The sequence below is a fragment of the Montipora foliosa genome, chromosome 5 (genome assembly GCF_036669935.1).
Source record: "Montipora foliosa isolate CH-2021 chromosome 5, ASM3666993v2, whole genome shotgun sequence".
NCBI lineage: Eukaryota > Metazoa > Cnidaria > Anthozoa > Scleractinia > Acroporidae > Montipora > Montipora foliosa.
This window is the reverse complement of record NC_090873.1, coordinates 29,044,419-29,064,418: the sequence shown is the minus strand read 5'-3', so window position 1 is coordinate 29,064,418 and position 20,000 is coordinate 29,044,419. Positions and strand designations below refer to the sequence as shown.

Below are 20,000 nucleotides of genomic sequence, written 5' to 3'. Positions count from 1 at the left end.
AAGAAAATACGGGGAGAAAGCGTTTATGCACAAAGACACCACTTACCAGGGGTGTGACAGGAAAGACTTTTACCGCCACGGAAAATAAAATAAATAAATAAAATAAAGCGAGCAAATCCCATCCACTTTCCGACTGGGATTGCCATACTGGCAACCCAGTAATAATACGCAATAAACGGCACATTCAGCAGGGTTATGACCAAACTGAAAGGTTTTCAGCCACGAATCAATTATGCAATCAAAGCTTGCACAGCAGTACCAACCCCGAAGGCCACCTAGGACAAACAGTTTGCTTAACGTCTCCACTGAGGAGTCGCCATTTCAGTCATGAGAAGAAACCCAGCGATCAAGCATGCTGTAAATGACATGAAAAAAATGAAAATGGTAATCTCCAACCTCGTTCCCAGGGTCTCGCTTCTCTACTTTCTTGAAAAGAGAGACCCTGGGAACGAGGTTAGGAAATCTTTCGTCTGCATTTGCCATTCCGACGCTATTTGCTACAACGAGCAAGATTGCCCAAAACAAGCCTGGAGCCTGTTGAAGTCTTAATTGACGGAAAAGAAAACGTTTCCTATATTATTTGCAGGTTGATAATTGAAACAATTGTTGTATAGAATGATATAGAATCTTTATCAGCTGGAGCTCATCAAGGGGTAATTCGTTGAGTCAACCTTTTCTCGAGTAATGTTATTTTTAGGAAAAGGTTTTTGCCGCGAAAAATATCATATTTGCCTTGAGGCTGAGATAGCTTTGTTTTGATTGGCTTTTACAACAGTGGGCGTGCTGAATCTCCCAAGGAAGGCGTTCTATAAATAAATCAACTCTGGAAATGGTTGATTCCTAAGCCAAATATGGTAAATAGAGGCCCTACTTGATGAGCTACTGATATCAGAGAACAGACTGCGAGTGCAAGTGGTCTCTTATTTCGGCGTGCGAGTGAGAAGTGGGATAATTCAACTCGCGACGCGCGTCTTCCGAATTCCTCCGAAATTAGAGGCAACTCGCAGTCTAATTGGAGAACATATGAAATGATACATACTTCCAGGTTGAAATGAAGGTATAAATATTGATTTTGAAGAAAATGATCATTGCAGTTAAAAAGAAACTTATAATCAGTTGTGATGGAATATGGAGTTCCATTCTCCTCCCAGAACAGAGTACGGACTCTGGCCACGGCCAAAAATGCGCGCAGTCGCGGTAATGGTATATTCGGGAGCTTACGAAACGAGGACGACGACGGCTACGAGCGAGGACTTCATTTAAAAATACAAGTTCACGTTATTCATATCGCTACGAAACTGTTTCATGTCGTTTCGCGTTAAAAATGTGTAGTAACTGTCGAGGAATTAAACTGGTATGAGTGGGTTGGAAGCGTAGAGAGAGAACTGAAAATTCATCGTCAAGTGCTAACGTCCTCCACAGAACCTTGAATTTGGTCATTTTATTTTTTTTTTATTTTTTTTTATTTTTACAATTTAATGGCATTAAAGGTAACACATGCTAATAAGAATAATATTAATAGCCATATGGATAATCCGTAAAGGAGTCCAGGACCCCATAAAAAAGAACAGATCACTAATGAACATATACTAATACAAAATACGAAAAGACAGTAGTAAAATCAAAATAAAATAAATAATTCAACAATGGATAACTAATTTTTATGTATTGTCCAATAAAAACTTCTTAACTCCCCGCTTAAAAATATTTACACTTACTGCCTTACGAATATCGTAGGGCAGAAGATTCCAGGAGTCAACTATCCTATGAAAAAAACTATATTTGAGTGGGTTTGTTCTTGCATATTTCTTTTAAAGAGATAAATCATCGTATTTCCTCAATGAATAACGGTCAGCATCAGAATAAAAAACAATGTAAGAATCAATGTTGACATTGCTTATTCCATTGAGAGCTTTATATAAAAAAGTAACATCAGCTAGAATTCTCCTGTTTTTAAGTGACATCAAATTTAGCTTCTTTAAACGGGTCTCATAATTGTCCTCAGTCTTCAAAATGAACTTGGTTGCTCTTCTTTGTACTTTTTCAACTTTTTCTATGTTTTTTTTTGTATAGGGTGACCATACCACAGAGCAGTATTGTTGCTGCCGCATTTTTGAATGAATATTTTGTTCGCCTTTGTTTTTAAAATTACTTTCTTTCACGCTTATATATCGTTTTCGTAATCATTATTCTGTTAGTTTTTCCCTGCATAATTTTGCCTTTGTTTAGTTCATTAGTATAAATTCGCCGCTTTGCTTAAGAATTCATTCTCGTTTTGTACTTCGGGGAGTCAGCATTATTTTGTTATAGGTTTTATCGTCTCCTGGTTTAGTTTGTTCCGTTTTAAAGCCATACAACGTTTGTAAGTATCATTTCCACTCATCGTTTCGTTTATTTCGTCGTTTATAATTCCTTGTCGATTTCTGTTCACTTAGCTCATTGCAATAACGTATTTGTGTTTATTTCCTTTTAGCAACCGCTTTAGTTAATGAACCATCGAATTAAAGTTACCGTGTTGATTTAGCAAGCGCGTTGGAGCTTTGGCTTTGGCCCCACTATTCGTTGAAACGTTATTCTGGATGAATACGGACGCCGGGATTTGCAACGGACAAACTGACGTCAACGAGCATCTATCGAAGGAGACTGTCGCTGAAACAGTTTGCGTATCTAGGCCGACGCGACGCTTAGAAGGATCGGGATATGTCGCACGACTTCGATGGATGGATTATCATACGCTGCAGAGGAAAGTTGAAAGGCATATGGAGCGTATAACCGAAATGACCAAAAACACGGACAATGCTAACACTGTTGAAAGCGAGTTGTCCACATTTCGTGCCGCCAGCGAGGAGGTGAAAAAGGCGGTCGCGACCCTTATGAATGACCTTGAAACCGAAGAAGACCTTGACGTAGCTAGCGACTGGTACGCTCTGCAAAGCGGTCATATGATTGATTTTATCGAGACAACGGAACAGTGGATGTCCTCCGCGAAAGAAAAAATTATGAACAGCCTAGATGACCGATCAGAATGTTCGAGGCGTTCTGGATCGTCCCGCCGCTCAAAGGCATCGTCCACATCTGCTGCATCCGGTCGGGCGAAAGAAAGAGCGAAAGCGGCCGAGCTGATGGCGAAGTTCGCAATATTAGAGCGTAGGCAAGAACTGGAGAAGAGAACAGAGCGTTTACTCTTACAAGAACAACTAGCGGTAGCTCACGCGAGGGAAAGGGCGTTTGCTGAATTGGAAGATGATGCCTTGGAAGAAAAGCTGCATGTTTTACCCGTACATCCACCGCTAACGGGCTGTCATAGTTCACAGTTTGAGCCTTTTCGACGCTCACATCCACCACCTGTTTCTTAGGCATATTACCCTCCTGGAAAGTAGAGCCAACTGCAGCGCCTTATTCACAGTTTAACCCATGTGTTCCTGAATTTAACATGAAACAGAGCGAAAGGCAGAACGCTTCTGAAGGTGTTCAAGAAGTTCTCAGCCAGCAAAACAGACTAACCGAGCTCTTGGTGGAACAGCAACAGCAAACCCTTTTGCCAGCATTAACTATCACCAAATTCACCGGTAATCTCTTAGACTTCTTCACGTTTCACAGAGCGTTTGAGTCACAGATAGAGAGTAAACTGAAGTCGAACGACCTACGTTTGCGCTACTTAGAGCAGTACCTGGAAGGGGAGCCGAAAGAGTTGATTAAAGGTTGCCTCCATCTCGACAGTCAGAACGGATACGCAGAGGCTATGGAGCTTTTGGTTGAAAAGTATGGAGACCCGTACAAGATTGCAAACGCTTACATAAAGAAGGTTAACGACTGGCCTTGCATTAGACAAGGGGACGATCAGGCTCTAGACCGGTTTGCTACGTTTCTCACTCAGTGTCGGAGCGCGATGTCCGAGCTTACGTTTCTGTCAATTTTAGACCATCCACACAACATTCAGACTATGGTGAGAAAACTTCCGTTGTCACTCCAAGACAGATGGCGCAGAGAATCAAGTAGAATCGAGTCACCGGAAGCATCACCCCCACGTTTACTAGCTTCGTGACATTTGTCAAGACTGAGGCGGGTATTGCCACCGATCCAGTATTTTCACGAGAAGCGCTCAGTCGTTTGGATGTGTCAGAACGCCCCGATCGCTTCATCAAGGGTAGGAATGCAAACAAGCCGAGAACATACGGAGACCGTTCCCGCACGACAAGCCATGTTTCTAGTCACGCAATGACAGTAGTACTGCACCCAAGAACGAAAGGTGTGACCCTAAAAACTTGTGTGAGATGTGTGGGAAGAGTCATGATCTTGATGACTGTAAAGAGTACTTAAAGAAGTCCTTACAAGAAAGGAGAGAGTTTCTAAAGGGGAAAGAGCTGTGCTTTGCGTGCTACGGTGGTAATCATAGGTCAAATGGGTGTGCCCAGAGAAGAACTTGTAAAACGTGTGATAGACGTCATCCTACCGGACTTCACGATGACAACTTTCGTCCTAATCAGCCAACAATCAAGAATCAGAATCCCTCGAACGAGCAATCAGTCGATGTGGTAACTACTTCTCATGCTGAAACTGAGGAGGCCGTTTGTAGTGTTGTTGGCATAGGGAATCCAGTAACTGCCGTACCTATAGTCCCTGTCAGACTAAAAGCCGCCGGAAATGAAGTGCTTACCTACGCCATGCTCGACAGTTGTAACACTGCAACCTTTGTTCTTGAAGACGTAGCTGCCTGCTTGGATATTAAAGGTGCCGACACGAAGCTGATGGTGAGAACTGTGAACGGTACTAAGTTACATGACGGTAAGGTTTTGAACGGTTTGACCGTTACGGATCTGAATGGTGAAAATGCCATCACTTTGCCTAAGACATACACCAAAGAAGACATTTCTGCGATCGAGGTAGACGTGCAGTCACCTGAACTCACTCGTCGGTGGAAACACCTCAACCGGATAGCTGAATTTATGCCCTCTAAGCTCCACCGTGCGAAAGTCGGTCTTCTCATTGGATCAAACTGTCCAAAGGCCTTTGAACCTATGGACATCCTAGCGAGTGCAAACGGTGGTCCCTATGCGTTAAAGACTTTTGCGGGATGGGCAATAGGTGGGCCGCTTCACATGACCAACAGAGAGCAGCAGAAAGTCGACTGCAATAGAATAGCTGCCTTTGAAGTAGGATCAGAGAAGCTCCTTGGCCATCATTTTGCAATAGAAGACAAAGTTAAAGAAATTATAGCGCCACTGGCTTTGAACAAGATGTTCGAACTAGACTTCCACGAAAGATTTGACGAGAAAAATCGACAGTACTCACAAGAAGACAAGAAATTTCTTAAGATTGTCCATCAAGGCATTCGACGCACAGATGACAACCACTACGAGATACCTCTACCTTTCCGCTCTGACGATGTGTGTTTTCCGGACAACAGAGAGCAGGTGTTGCAAAGAGCATGCTGGCTGAAAAGAAAGTTTACAAGAAACAGCAAATTTTACGAAGACTACGTTAATTTTATGAATGACATCATCCGTAAAGGATTTGCTAGAAAGGTGCCAGAAGATCGAGTTTCCGCCAAGTCAGGTCAACTGTGGTATATACCTCATCATGGTGTCTACCATCCTAGGAAACCAAACAAGATCAGGGTTGTCTTTGATTGCAGTGCCAGATTTGGAGGGACGTCTCTAAATGACCAATTACTCCAAGGGCCGGACCTGACCAGTTGCTTAGTTAACGTGTTGTCAAGATTTCGTCAGCAACCAATCGCCTTTATGGGTGATATTGATGCCATGTTTCACCAGTTTCGAGTACCCGATAAACAAAGAGATTTTCTCAGATTCTTTTGGTGGCCGAGTGGTAACCTCGACAGAGACCTCGCAGAATATCAGATGAATGTGCACCTGTTTGGATCTGTGTCCTCCCCTAGTTCTTCCAATTTCGCTTTAAGGCAAGCTGCAGATGATGCAGAAGAATTCGTTGGTTCCGAAACAGCTGAGGTATTGAGGAAGAATTCTTATGTAGATGACTGTCTACGCTCGGAAGAGTCAGAAGAAGAGGCTATTCAGAGAATACGTGGTGTACGCTCCGCATGTGCTAATGGAGGCTTCAACCTATCGAAGATTGTCAGCAACAGAAGAAGGGTGTTGAAGAGCGTGCCAGAGGACTTACGTGCGCAAGGATTGAGAGCTTTGGACCTGAGCAGTAATTTTCGACCAGTTGAAAGAGCCCTTGGGGTACAGTGGGCTGTCGAATCAGACACGTTTGGGTTTCGAGTCATCCTCAAGGACAAGCCACTCACTCGCCGAGGTATTCTTTCCACCATCTGTTCTATTTTTGATCCACTAGGGATTGCTGCGCCTTTTTTGTTGACCGGAAAGAAAATTTTGCAAGATCTGTGCCGTACGAAGTTAGACTGGGATGATGAGATTGACGATGAGTTTCGCATACGTTGGGAGAATTGGAGAAGTCAGTTGTCTGCATTGGAGCACTTCTCAATGGACCGTTGTGTCAAGCCTGATAATTTCGGTTCTGTTATTTCAAGGCAAATCCACCATTTCTCAGACGCAAGTGCCATTGGTTAAGGCCAAGTGACGTATCTACGGACTGAAAACGACAAGGGTAACATCCACTGTTCGTTTCTGATGGGCAAGTCCTGCCTAGCCCCACTTAGAGCCATGACAATTCCGCGTCTCGAGCTTACAGCCGCGACTATCTCTGTTCAAATAGGTGGAATGGTTTCCAGAGAGCTAGATGATCCCGTTGATAGTGGGACCTACTGGACCGATAGCACGACGGTATTGAAGTACATACGAAACGAAGCGAAGCGTTTCCACGTGTTTGTAGCAAATCGCGTGCAAAGTATCCGAGATCAAACAGATCCCGCTCGGTGGAGGTATGTTGAATCCAAGAACAACCCGGCTGATGATGCATCGCGTGGTCTGGATGGTTATCAATTATCTGATCAGCAACGTTGGATCAAAGGCCCCGATTTCTTATGGTTGTCCGAGAGTGAATGGCCCGAGCCTCCTTGTGTCCTGAATAGCATCCTCAACAATGATCCTGATGTCAAGAAAGTTCAAGTGCTAACTACTATTGTCGACGAAAAGGCAGACATCCTGACGAGGCTTGCGCGTTTCAGTAACTGGCATCGCATGAAGAGATGCATCGCATGGATACTTCGCCTCAAGCAATTATTAACCCACAAGCAGTTACCGCTGACAGACAAAGCACACAGAACGAGAAATGAAGCCATTAAAGACACGAGTCACGAATCATTCACGGTTGAAGAAATGCAGCACGCAGAGAAAACCATTCTCCGACTGGTACAACATAGTGCGTTTCCTAGGGAGCTTGAAGCCTTACGGAAGATCCAACGAGAGCATTGTCAAGAGAGTCGTGATTTTTCAAGAGCCAGAAAAGCAGAAATCAAGAAATCAAGCACATTGTATCAACTTGATCCTGTTCTAGACAAGAATGGCTTGCTGCGTGTTGGAGGAAGACTTGGCAAATCACGAGTGTTTCCAGATGATTTCAAACACCCGGTTATCCTCCCAAAGAAGAGTTTCGTGGTGAATCTCGTCATTCGTGACGCGCATGAAAGGGTTGGCCATTCCGGTCGAAGCATCACCTTGGGCGCGCTCAGGAGCAAGTATTGGATCATCAACGCCAATGCCGTTGTAAGGCACTTCATCTCAAAGTGCGTGACGTGTCGACGGCTTCGTGGTGTAATCAGTGAGCAAAAGATGACCGATCTTCCCAGAGAAAGATTAACACCAGCCCCTCCATTTACGTATTTGTGGCGTCGATTACTTTGGCCCTTTTTTCATCAAAGAAGGACGCAAGGAAACGAAGCGTTACGGTGCGTTGTTTACCTGCTTATCATGTCGGGCCGTGCACATCGGGACTGCGAACTCGCTAGAAACTGATTCCTTTCTGAATGCTTTACGACGCTTTGTTGCAAGAAGAGGGCCAGTGCCTGAGATCAGATCTGATCAGGGTACAAATTTCGTTGGGGGCAGAGAAGGAATTACGAAGAGCCCTAGAAGAGATGGATAACGGCTCAATTCAGAGAAGCTTATGCAGAGAATTCAAGGCTGATTGGGTACAATGGAAGCGAAACCCTCCCTCTGCTTCCCACATGGGTGGCGTGTGGGAGCGCCAAATCCGTTCTGTACGCTCAATTCTCACTGCGTTAATGCGTGAACATGGCAGCGGTCTTGACGACGAATCCTTTCGAACCTTAATGACGGAAGTGGAGTGTATTGTAAACAGCAGACCCCTAACCACACCTTCCTGTGATCCTGACGATTTGGATCCATTGACCCCCAATCACATCTTGACGATGAAATCCAAGGTTGTGTTACCCCCACCTGGCAACTTCCAGAAAGAAGATGTTTATTTGCGCAAAAGATGGAGAAGAGTCCAATACCTTGCCAACGTATTCTGGTCAAGATGGAGAAAGGAGTATGTTCAATGTCTGCAGCAAAGAGTGAAATGGAATCGCCCAAGAAGGAACTTCGAAAAGGGAGACCTGGTCCTCATCGCAGATGATCGAGCCGCACGAAACGATTGGCCTATGGCCCTAATAGTCGACACCTATCCCGATGCAGAAGGAAACGTGCGTTCCGTCAGAGTCACCACGAGAACAACAACACTAGATCGTCCTGTCCACAAGCTTGTCCTAATTCTTGAAAAAACGCCCGAAGACCAGGGTTTAAAATCCCATCCAGAGGAGCCTTTAGAGACATAACTGAAACTTTGTGTATTTTGCTTTCTTTTAAAGCTTCAGTCTGTAAGAGTTTTTTCGGAAGCTAGAAACTCTTAAGGGAGCCAGATGTTGCTGCCGCATTTTTGAATGAATATTTTGTTCGCCTTTGTTTTTAAAATTACTTTCTTTCACGCTTATATGTCGTTTTCGTAATCATTATTCTGTTAGTTTTTCCCTGCATAATTTTGCCTTTGTTTAGTTCATTAGTATAAATTCGCCGCTTTGCTTAAAAATTCACTCTCATTTTGTACTTCGGAGAGTCAGCATTATTTTGTTATAAGTTTTATCGTCTCTTGGTTTAGTTTGTTCCGTTTTAAAGCCATACAACGTTTGTAAGTATCATTTCCACTCATCGTTTCGTTTATTTCGTCGTTTATAATTCCTTGTCGATTTCTGTTCACTTAGCTCATTGCAATAACGTATTTGTGTTTGTTTCCTTTTAGCAACCGCTTTAGTTAATGAACCATCGAATTAAAGTTACCGTGTTGATTTAGCAAGCGCGTTGGAGCTTTGGCTTTGGCCCCAATAAGTATTCAACATTCGATCGAACCAATGCGCAGTAGAGAGTTCTCAGAGTCTTAGTATCGTCCAGACCTCTACACGTCCTTTTAATTAACCCTAACATTCTATTTGCTTTCGACACAATAATATCAATGCAATGTTCGAGTTCCAGTTAAAATTATCAGTAGTTGTAACTCCCAAGTCTTTGAATTCTTTAACTTCTTCCAAAGGAGAATTATCCAAGGAATAATTAGAGACTAAAGGTTGCCTTTTCTTTGTTAATCTCATAACTTTGCACTTTTTGACATTAAAAACCATGGCATTGCGAATACTCCACTGATGAAGATTATCCAAGTCACGCTGAAAAAAAAATTGATCACTAGCATCATCAATGACTCTTGAAATTTTACAATCATCAGCAAAAAGCGCAATAGTATTTCCAAGGAGAACGACATCGGGTAAGTCACTAATAAAAACTACAAAAAATAACGGCCCCAAAATGGAGCCCTGCGGGACACCAGACGGAATTTCTAACTAGGTGGAGGAGACACCATCCAACACAGTTCTTTGCCAACGATTACTCAAGTAACTCTCACACCACTGTAGTAGGGAGCCAGAAATTCCAAAACTACACAGCTTCCGCAGTAAGATTGAATGATTCACTCTGTCAAAAGCCTTGGAGAAGTCCAAGAAAGCAACATCCACCTGTCGTCCCTCGTCCAAAGCTGTGACCCATTGATAATGAGTGAGGACCAATTGTGTCTCACAAGATTTCCCCTTTACGAATCCATGCTGCCACTCAGATAAATAAAGCAAAACATGTGCATAAATAGCAGTATGCACAAGACGCTCCAACCATTTTGCTGGAATAGGTAACAGGGAAATTGATCTGTAATTTTCCACAAATTCCTTATTATTGTTCTTATGTATTGGAGTGATGTTAGCGGATTTCCACAAAGTGGGCATGACTCCTGACCATAGAGATAGATTAAACAAATGTGACAAGGGAACCGACAGTTCCTTCGCACAGATTTGTAGGATTCTGGATGGTATATTATCCACACCAGGTGATTTATGGATGTCAAGCCTTCTTAAAATTCCCTGCACTTCAAATGCTGTGGTTGAAACGTTCAGTAACAAGTTTGGATTCACAACATCTGTAGTCGGGTTGTTAACATCAACTGAATCTATTGAATAACTTGAGTGGAAGAACTTATTAAAAAGTTCCACCTTGGAAGACGTATCTGTAGAACAAACATTATCATAGATAACCGTCTCTGGAATTCTCTTAGTCTTAGATTTAACTGAGTAAAATGACCAGAAATGTTAAGGATTGTCCTGAAGTTTCCCAGACAGAGATTTAAGATAGTTATAATAACTTGCATTAATAAGTCTCTTTGTTTCCTTTCTCAGCTCCTTGAATTTTAAGAATATACCCGGTGAACCATTTGATTTGACTTGCTTCCATAATTTCCTCTTCTTCCTAATTAGTTTCATTATATCGTTACAAATCCAGGGAGGCCTAGAGCGTCGCTTGAGTGTTATCTGTGGTATATGTTGATTGACAGCAGCAAACAGAAAATCCTGAAACTTTATCAGACTTGTATCAATACAGTTATCGCATGTAACTAGATTCCAGGGAATAGATTGTAAGGTCTCCTGCAAACCTTTAAAATCAGCCTTTTTGTAGCAATATACCTTTCGCTGAATATTATTAGGCCTTCTCATCTCAGCATGAAACTTAAAGGTAAGTGGATGATGGTCTGAGTCAAATACATGTGGATGCACCACTACATCTTCAACAAGGATGTCATTATTGGTTAGGGCCAGAGCCAAAATATTGCCAGAAGGTCCAGAATTTCTTAGATCTCGAGTTGCATGGAGGTTCTTTTGTACCAAAAAGAAATCATCCAAAATATTACAAAAATCCTCAGTTTCAGGGTGTGGCTTCGTAGGGCATCCAAGATTCCAATCAATATGTGGAAAATTAAAGTCCCCAGTTACAACAAGATTTGAGAGACCTGTTTTTGAATATTTAACCAAAAACTCTCTGAATTGTGACAAAAATAACTCATCTGCGTCCGGTGGTCTATAAAAGGCAGAAAGGAGTACATATATAGTAGGGTTTGGACGAATTTCAAGAGCTATCATCTCTAACTTAACCTCCAAGTCAGACCTGTAACTACAAGAAATATGATTCCTGACAGCTATAAGCACTCCACCACCCCGTCTATTTCATCTATCCTTCCGAAAAATATTATAGCCTTCAAGCTTGAGTTCAAAGTCCTGATAGTTACGATCCAACCATGTCTCGACTATAACAACAACATCAAACGAGTCCATAAGTAGCAATGCTTGTAGGTCAAAAACTTTGTTCCGTAGACTTCTGGCATTTAAAAATAAAATTTTGGGAAAAATATTTCGTACACCGTCGGTAGAACCTGAAAGCGACGACTGTAGGCTGGCATTGATATCTCCCGTAGTAGATTCCTCGAAGAACGAATCGGTGAAGTTAAAGGGAAAAGTACAATTGGAACAGTACCAAGTTTCATCGGAGGAACCCAATTCAATATATGTTCTAATATCCATGTTGATACACTTGATGTGGTGCCATGTACAACAGCTGTCACAGAGAATTCCTTTTTGATTTGAGCGAACAGAATTAGAGCAAAGTCCACACGGATGCTTCCTCGTGGGCTGCTTTCTTTTAACACGAGTAGTGTTGTCGTGTGCCGATGTACTGCCATAACCAGGATTCGGATGAATATCCCCACATAACAATAAGTTATCCAGTTGGAATGAGGCAGGTGAATTGCTACAATAGCTAGTTTTACGAAAGAAGAAATGCCTCTTACGCTTAAACAAACCAAGATGGCCGCTCGCCGAACGAAACTTGACAAAAACATAGTTCAAAAGTGGGACTTCAGTACAATGTAAAACTCGCCGACAGTCCCAGAAGAAGTGTCACTAAATATCGGCGGGCATATTACGATGTTGGATGAAACACTAACGCCCCAAGAAGTCGAAAATAATAGAAAAAGGAGAGAGCGAGTTAAAGCACGTCCAGCTCTCATGCTGACCGCTGACCGCTGACCGTCATTTCACGTCGTCATTTAGGAGATGACGGCAAAGAAATGTATCAAAATGTAAAATGCACGTGCAGAGCGTGCAGATCCATTGTTTTTGTTCAATAAACCTATTGTTTTGTAGCGTCGTCGTTGCCGTCGGCGTCGTGGTCTCGTAAGCTCCCTAATGTTGTAACCACTGACGACCGTTATTGTTTCAAATTCCTGAGAATGCACAGAAGAACCGGAAATGCGTAATTCACGGACTTCCTGCTTTGGCTGTGAACAGGGTCCGTGTTCTTGAAAAGCGAATGAAAGCTACAATAAGCCACAAAAATAGTTAAGACACTGAACTGGGAAGACAACAATTGGGGAAAAATCACCTTAACGTTACATTTTCCACTTGCACTTCCCCTCTCTTCCCCCGCCTACCCCCTTCAATGTTTGTTTAGGGGTAGGGGTTAGATGGAAAGACCTTGGGGGAGGGATTTGTCTGAGATTACTTAAAAGGGAAAGTGTTTGGCGCTTATTGTAGAAGTCTAGACACGCAAGGGAGCCGAGGGGAGAATGGGGAGAGAGCGAAAATTTGGATCTATTTCTCTCCCCATGTTTCCCTCGGCTCTTCGGCTCGCTTGCGTGAGGAGAGCGGCTCGACTGACTTAGAAGGGACGACCGGCAGTCTACTCACTTGGTAGTTTATCCAACATATTAGACACTACTGAAACGATTTACTCTCACCATTCGATGGAAATATATAAATCGATCGTTTGTTTTGAAGTTGCAAAAGGGATCTCGTAGAAAGCCACGGTAGACAGATTAAACTTGATTTCCAGGCCCCAGTTCTTCAAACGATGGATATGGCTATCCACCGGATAAATCACTATCCAGCGGATAAACACTAGCAAAACCAATTGAGTTATCCAGTGGATAGTGATTTATCCGGCAGATAGCGCTATCCATCGTTTGAACAACTGGGGCCAGGCGTTTATTTCACAGCAATGAGCGCGGCATAACACTGCAAGCTCTCTTTCGCTTCGTAAAACTCCTACATATAACTCACATATAAAACCCTGTTTCACGACCACGAGGTAAATCTGTTCCGATGGTGGAGCCAATATTAATACAATTTACCCTCTGGATTAAGGTTCACGTCTTCAAAGTATCGCTCCCCTCGCCTGTGTTTTCCTTGTTTAAATCAAGTACATCTAGTCATCTGGAGAAATCCTTGACTATTGCTGCGTCATAGCCTCGTTTGCATACACAAAAACAAAGACGGCGGATTTTAATTGAAGCGTTATTGTTGGCTACTTAAACACATTAAGCCCAAATGAGTGGTCAAGTATGACAATGCAGATAAAGAACTTTCGATTCAGAATAACTTTTTCTAGGCCGTACTTTCCCTTTAAGTATGACGTTTGCAGCCATCGGGAAACGGCAGGCTCCTACTTGTAATAAAAGCGTGGAAATTCGATCATTTTAACTTGTCTCGTTCCTTTAAAACGTTTCTTCGTATCTCGAGCTAAGAGGACAGAAATGAGCTAATATCAAGCAGGGTTCTTACAGTTTTGGCAAAACACTGTAATTTCAGTCACGTCGTTTGTCGTTTGGGGTTAACGTCATGCTTAACCTCTCTAATAGTTGTCTCAAACGTTGATGGCTCTGTTCAGTAAATCAGAGTTAGTAGAGGGAGTAAATTAATCACTAGCCAATGGACACCTGAGTTAGTCGATGGATGCCGTGCTATCCTTCCCTGTTTCTGAAAAACCCAGACCTGATATTTTGTGCGCTACGTTTATTTGCAGTTACTCCTTTTCAGAGGAAAACTATAGAACGTTTCTAAGCAGCTGCTTTGCAGTCGGTTTTCACTGCTTTGGCCGGTTCCTTCCTTCCTTGTACTTCTTCGAAAGGAAAGGAAAGAGCACTAATCGGGGACACTGTAAACTGAAATTAACAAGTTAACGCAAATGAAATCAAATTTTGGTTTCTGAGGAGAGGGGAAACCGAACTACCCGGAGAATGTGTGCTATTAGGAATACGGGATTCAATCCCAGGCCACCTTAGAGGAAGGCGAATGCTTTCACTGCGCCACACCTGTTCCCCCAAAGACGAAAATTGTTGTGAAAAAAATTGGGAAATCAGGAATTTAGCAAAGTGTTTATAGGATTTAATTTTGGACCGAAGGCCAACCAAAAGATCTAACTTTGCATTCCGGTCTGACGGGTTTGCAGCTCAATAATATACCTTTTCCTGTCTTCAAGCAACTCGTGAAAGTTGTTATGAAAGAGAACCTTTGCAATAAGCCACCATCTCTGTTGTCGTGTGACGGTTGTCGAAATCATCTTCTCTGGACTACACTCAGAACCGGATGAAAAATATAAATTACCATCTGGGAAACGAGAAACCTGAACCCTTGTTTATCAAATTGGCTTTGAAGCACCATTGACCTTCCTGCTGTGGGTCTTACTTGGTATATTAAAATTTACTTTCCGTCGAGTGGGCGGAAGTGTCGTGAAAATTCGCAATGGATGGTTTACAATAGTTTACGGCCAAGGCAAACGGCAGGCTTCTTCATTTCAAAAATGCCTAACCCTTTTCTTGAGAATTTGCTGTGTCCCTCTTGTTTTTCTAGAATCTGTTAGATAAGTGTACTGAACACGCACGAAAGAAGCCGAAATCAAGCGTACAAGTTCCCTGCTTCAGCCTGCCGTTCGCTGTAAATCCTTGGAGACCCAGACGCAATCCAGTGGGGAAGGGAGAAAGAGGAAAAAAATTCACAATCAAGAAATGGGAGAAAGGGGAGAAAGTTTTCACGATCGAGAAAAAAGAGCCCTTCCCAATCTTGTTTCCACCCCCATCGCAACGGAATGCCGCTAACGTGGATGGAAAGGAAAGGAACTTTATTTAAGTGTCTAGTCTTCTAGCGCTGGAGTAGTAATTGGGGACACTGTAAACTAAAATCAACAATTAACACAAACCAAATTAAATGCTGGGTTTTGAGTAGAGGGAAAAACCGGAGTACCCGGAGAAAAACCTCTCGGTGCAGAGAAGAGAACCAACAAACTAAACCCACATATGACATCGAATCTGTGAAATGAACCCGGCCCACATTGGTGCATGGGAGGCGTGTGCTCTCACCACTGCGCCATCCTTGCACCCCATAATGATGTATGTCATTTGAAGCCTTTCGTTGTACAAGATGTTGGGTACTTGATCAAAAAAAAAAAAGGGAACGGGAAACGCAAGGGTGGTTCTTAGTTTCAGTACCGGTACAACCTACTGCGACTCCAGCGAGTGTCTATCACAGCGACAATTAGCTCAAAATTTTATGGAAAGCACTATTAAGTGTGTTGCTTAACGTTTAAACAACAGTTGCTTCCACCCTCCAGCGAAGAATTATCCATTTCTGGGTCTTTTGTCGGAAAGGTCTTTGTGTGTCATGCTTCCTAAAAGGTCTTTTTACGATATTAGGCCTAAAGGGAATCAACAAAATCTGTTATATCAGTTGAGCCCGACTTCAGGTACGACTGCCCCGGAATATTAAATGATGATTGCTCCAATCTCAGCTACCACATATTAATAACTTAAAATCATGATTGTTCGCACAGAAATATCAAATAGTGTGTTAAGAATGCTGTATCTGCGAATATTTAACAATTATTCTACAAGGGCGCGCTGGATATGAAGTGATAGATAACAGACCTCGTTGGTTATAATTATTTTAACCAGCAAGTCCGAGTACAATAATTGTTTTATTGAAACTCCGGCATCAACAACTCTTCTTTGGTGTTCCCGGGGCTAGTATTGTCGACTAAAGCATCGATTTATGCCTCGGTCAATTCCGGTCCAAAACGGCTTTTGTCGACCATGTTTTTTCTCAGAGCTGCAAAATGTTTTCAGCTCTCTTTATTGCTGACGCGTTCCTTAACCATATTAGGTATAGCAGAAATAGTTAGCAACTATTCACTGACGTGGAGGTGGCTAGCACTAGTTACCGACACTGAGGTGAATAGTTTTTTTAGTATATACTAAAACAGTGAGATAATACAGCACAAAAATATGATTTGAAGTCATCTATTCCTGCAAAGGTTAGAAACATTTTCGGGCCCAAATTCCGTGCGCATTGTTTGGAGGTGAATAGTTGTTTTAGTATATACTAAAACAGTGAGATAATACACAGCACAAACAATGAATTTGGATGTTTTCTTCACTTGTCACGGATGGAAATCGGGACGCCATTTTTTCCTGAGTTGCTCGGAGGTAAATAGCACAGGATATCCGGAGTTTGACGAACCAATCAGCGAGCGAGTTCAACGCTATCCAGAGTTTAAGTAGCCAACCAGCGCGGGCGAGCTGCGCGCGCGTTCAACGCTATCCACTGTGTCGGTATATGCATTTATATAGATGCAAAAACCTGATAGCCTGTGTCCGGCGAGCCAATTAAAGTGCTGGAAATCTGATATCCGTAGTTTAACTTTTCATAATATCCGATACAATCAGACAAACAAGCTAACATCTTGGCTCCAATTATCTAATTGTGAAATAATCCGCAACATGATTGCAGAAACTAGATCTACCCAAGGTTACGGGGATAGAGTTCATAAGAAGTCCGGTACGGATACAGTGTTTCGAATTCACCATTTTCCCCAACAGCTTTTAAATAGAAAAACAGCTATAAAAACGTCTGCCGCCATATATTGGCGCAAAAACAAGGTAGGGGCACACAAAGATATTTATACTAAGTGCAAAACAGAGGTTCTTTTAAAAAGAATTTACAACGTTTTTAGGGAGTAAACTGGAGGCAAAAACGGAAAAGAAAGCGTTACGTTTTGAGGACTGCCTTGGGGTGCGTTCCTTTGGGATGATCCGAAAAAGGATCACTGATCTAAGATCACTTGAGTCATGGTTCAAAGGAACTGAAAATCCTTTCCCAGAGTGGATATATCGGTACCTCTGATGCACCGTGATCCAAGTGATCTTGGATCAGTGATCCTTTTTCGGATCATCCCAAAGGAACGCATCCTTGATCGACACGAACGAAAGAAAAGAAGGACGTCGTCATTCAGTTTATATTGCTCAACTAAACAGTTGAAGTGTAATCTGCGAATTCTCGTTTTTGCTCCGACAAAATCCCCTTTCCCTCTCCTCCGCTTTCCTTTCCGACGAAGTCTGGAAGTGGCTTTCCTCGTGTCTCGGGTAACAACATTGCGATTACCCCAGCGGAGAAGGATGTGGCGCCGAAGACGATCGGTGGAACCCAAACGAGTCCTGTAGCATCCTGTTAAAACAATAAAGAGTGAAGCAATACAAACAATCAACTGGCACAAAGTCTTTAAGGGGGTGTTCCTCTTAACTACAAACCTGTTGCTAAGAACGAAATTCTGCCACCGAATGTCAGCGGTGTTCTCGAGGACAAGTGCAGGCCGCGACTGACCACCAAAATGGTAGGAAAGATGAAAGTTTAACTCTGAAAAGCTGAGTAAAAAAATTAATTTTATCTATGATCCTTTGTTTATGTTCTTGTTTGGGACATTATGTCCCTTTGAGACTTAAACGCTATGCTAATGCGTAGTTTAAAGGCGCTAACAGCTTCGTTTGCGCTGTCGAAGCGATGACCGAACAAAAATGCGAATTGTCGGTCGGTGAGATCAGTGACAGTTCAAGAACTAAACATTTTGAAAAAGAGCCGATACAACGTAGATTTGATTTACTAATGTATTATATTTCGGGTGGCCAAACCAGCCTTCTTCAGGTAGAAGAAGCACCCTTCTTAACTATCAGTCACGAGATCTTAAACCACGTGACCATTTTAGAGCACCGAAAACAGAAGACCGGCCCATTCCCCCTTTCCTGTTAGTTCCTTTATGAAAAATGCTTCTTTCTCTCTTTTCCTTAATGAAGAATACGGGGATTAACAACAGAATAAGTCAGAGGAAGGCCTCTGTTTTGTCACCACGAATGGTTCAATCTGCTCTTTGTATTCAGTTCGCACGGACAAAACCCCATATCTAAGGTGATCTGCCTTTTCCTACTATACGAAACAAAACGCTTATGCGTCACTTCCTTGCGTTTTACACAGTTCCAAACTCGGATTCCCAACAGTTAAAATGTTGACGTACGTGAGAGGAAAATCCTAGGTATCACATACACAACTGAGAAGATTGTGGCGTTCCCCATTAGGAGAACGCATACTATTTGCGTCGCTTTTTTTCTGGATGCTGTGCGATTTCAGGGTTTGGGCCACATCTTCTACTGGCTCGCCTCGATTTCATGTAAGGGCCTCGAGCCCTTTTTTTCATGTATATTATTAATAAGGAAATGGTACTCCTCAATATTAGTTGCAGCTTTGTTTTGAAATTTTTGCTCAGCAGTCTTTGAACGAGTATAGCACTGTATTGAATTGAAGGGTCGAATTAAGAGACAACAAGAGGCGCTCCTGGAAACAGTGCTTTTTCTTCTTGTATTATATCGTGTTGTAAGATGCTTGACATTGCCTGAACAGCAAGGATAATAATGATAGTATTTAAAATGGAAATAATAAATGGACTTCATCAAAGTGTAGTATCAATTTATTCCGTGCATAATTCAAAGCAAACCAACTTTTGTTGTTGACAAGAAAGGTAAAATTGACCACCTGAAGGAAATTGGCTTGCTCGCCTTAAAAGCCCGGAAACAACAGGAGTGGCCGTCCCTTGAGGGTAGACAGAGACTCTAGTAGATAAGTCACGTTCCACTGAACAGAAAAATTGACCTCCAGAGAGATCTGTATTTAACTCCTTTCTCCCACGCCTCAAGGGATGGTAACTCCGTGATTTTCCTCCGACTTCGTTCAAATTTCAACCAGCATGCAAACAGTTTCTTCCCATGGTGTATTAAATGTTGGAATAAACTTGCCTAGTCCTTGTACAGCTTTTTCCCAGGCCTCACGCGTCAATCCTTTTCGCTGACGTCACCGGGATGAGCGGCCGTGACTCAAAACGGATTGTCCGCGGTGAAAACAGAGGCCTTGGAACTAGACAAGGAATAAACTACCAGGCAACAGTGTAAATATTAAGAACAATGACCACTTAACGACAGCTGTTCGTAATTATCTTGTTGAGAAAGGGGAATGAGAGATCATTTTATGGGTATTTAGTCAATGAACTAGAACTCGAAAAGGACAAATTTGATAATTCTATGAGAAACTGAAGGTTGACCAAAATCCTCTAATGAAGGAACAAAGTCCAATTTGTCTTTTCTGGCCTCATGTCAGACCCTCCGTGACCCTGGCACTGGTCGGATCTTTAATGCATGAAATGCGAACCGACGCAAGAGCGCTGCACAGACTAGGCCACCGTACTTGGTTAATTCCATTAGAAATGTGATTGGTTTTAAAATTATTGATGAACTTTAGAGTGGTTTTCAAATGAGTGTCGTAAAACCAAAACCAAAGTAATTACTTTGGCCAATCAAAAAGGACGGAGACAACCCAGTAAACCAATTAAAACTCGAAGTAATTACACGTAACCGACATAAAACGCGGGAAAATGTGCACGAGCGAGCCACGATTGGTTTTGGTTTCTCTTCTGATTGGTTGAAAAAGTGGCACGAGAACTTTAAACCAATCACTGAATGAAGTAATGCAAAACCAAAGTAATTTGCTAATTACTTTCGACACTCAATTGAAAACCGCTCTGTGTCTTGTGGCTCTGTGGCAC

At 42.5% G+C, this 20,000-nt stretch overlaps 2 pseudogenes; both read right to left on the bottom strand.

Moving 5' to 3' along the window:
• LOC138002563 (52 kDa repressor of the inhibitor of the protein kinase-like) overlaps window positions 1-483 on the bottom strand; it is a 4,872-nt pseudogene extending 4,389 nt beyond the window's left edge.
• A 1,178-nt stretch (window positions 484-1,661) lies between these two features.
• LOC138002561 (uncharacterized) lies at window positions 1,662-9,559 on the bottom strand (annotated as a pseudogene).
• Window positions 9,560-20,000: the final 10,441 nt, after the last annotated feature.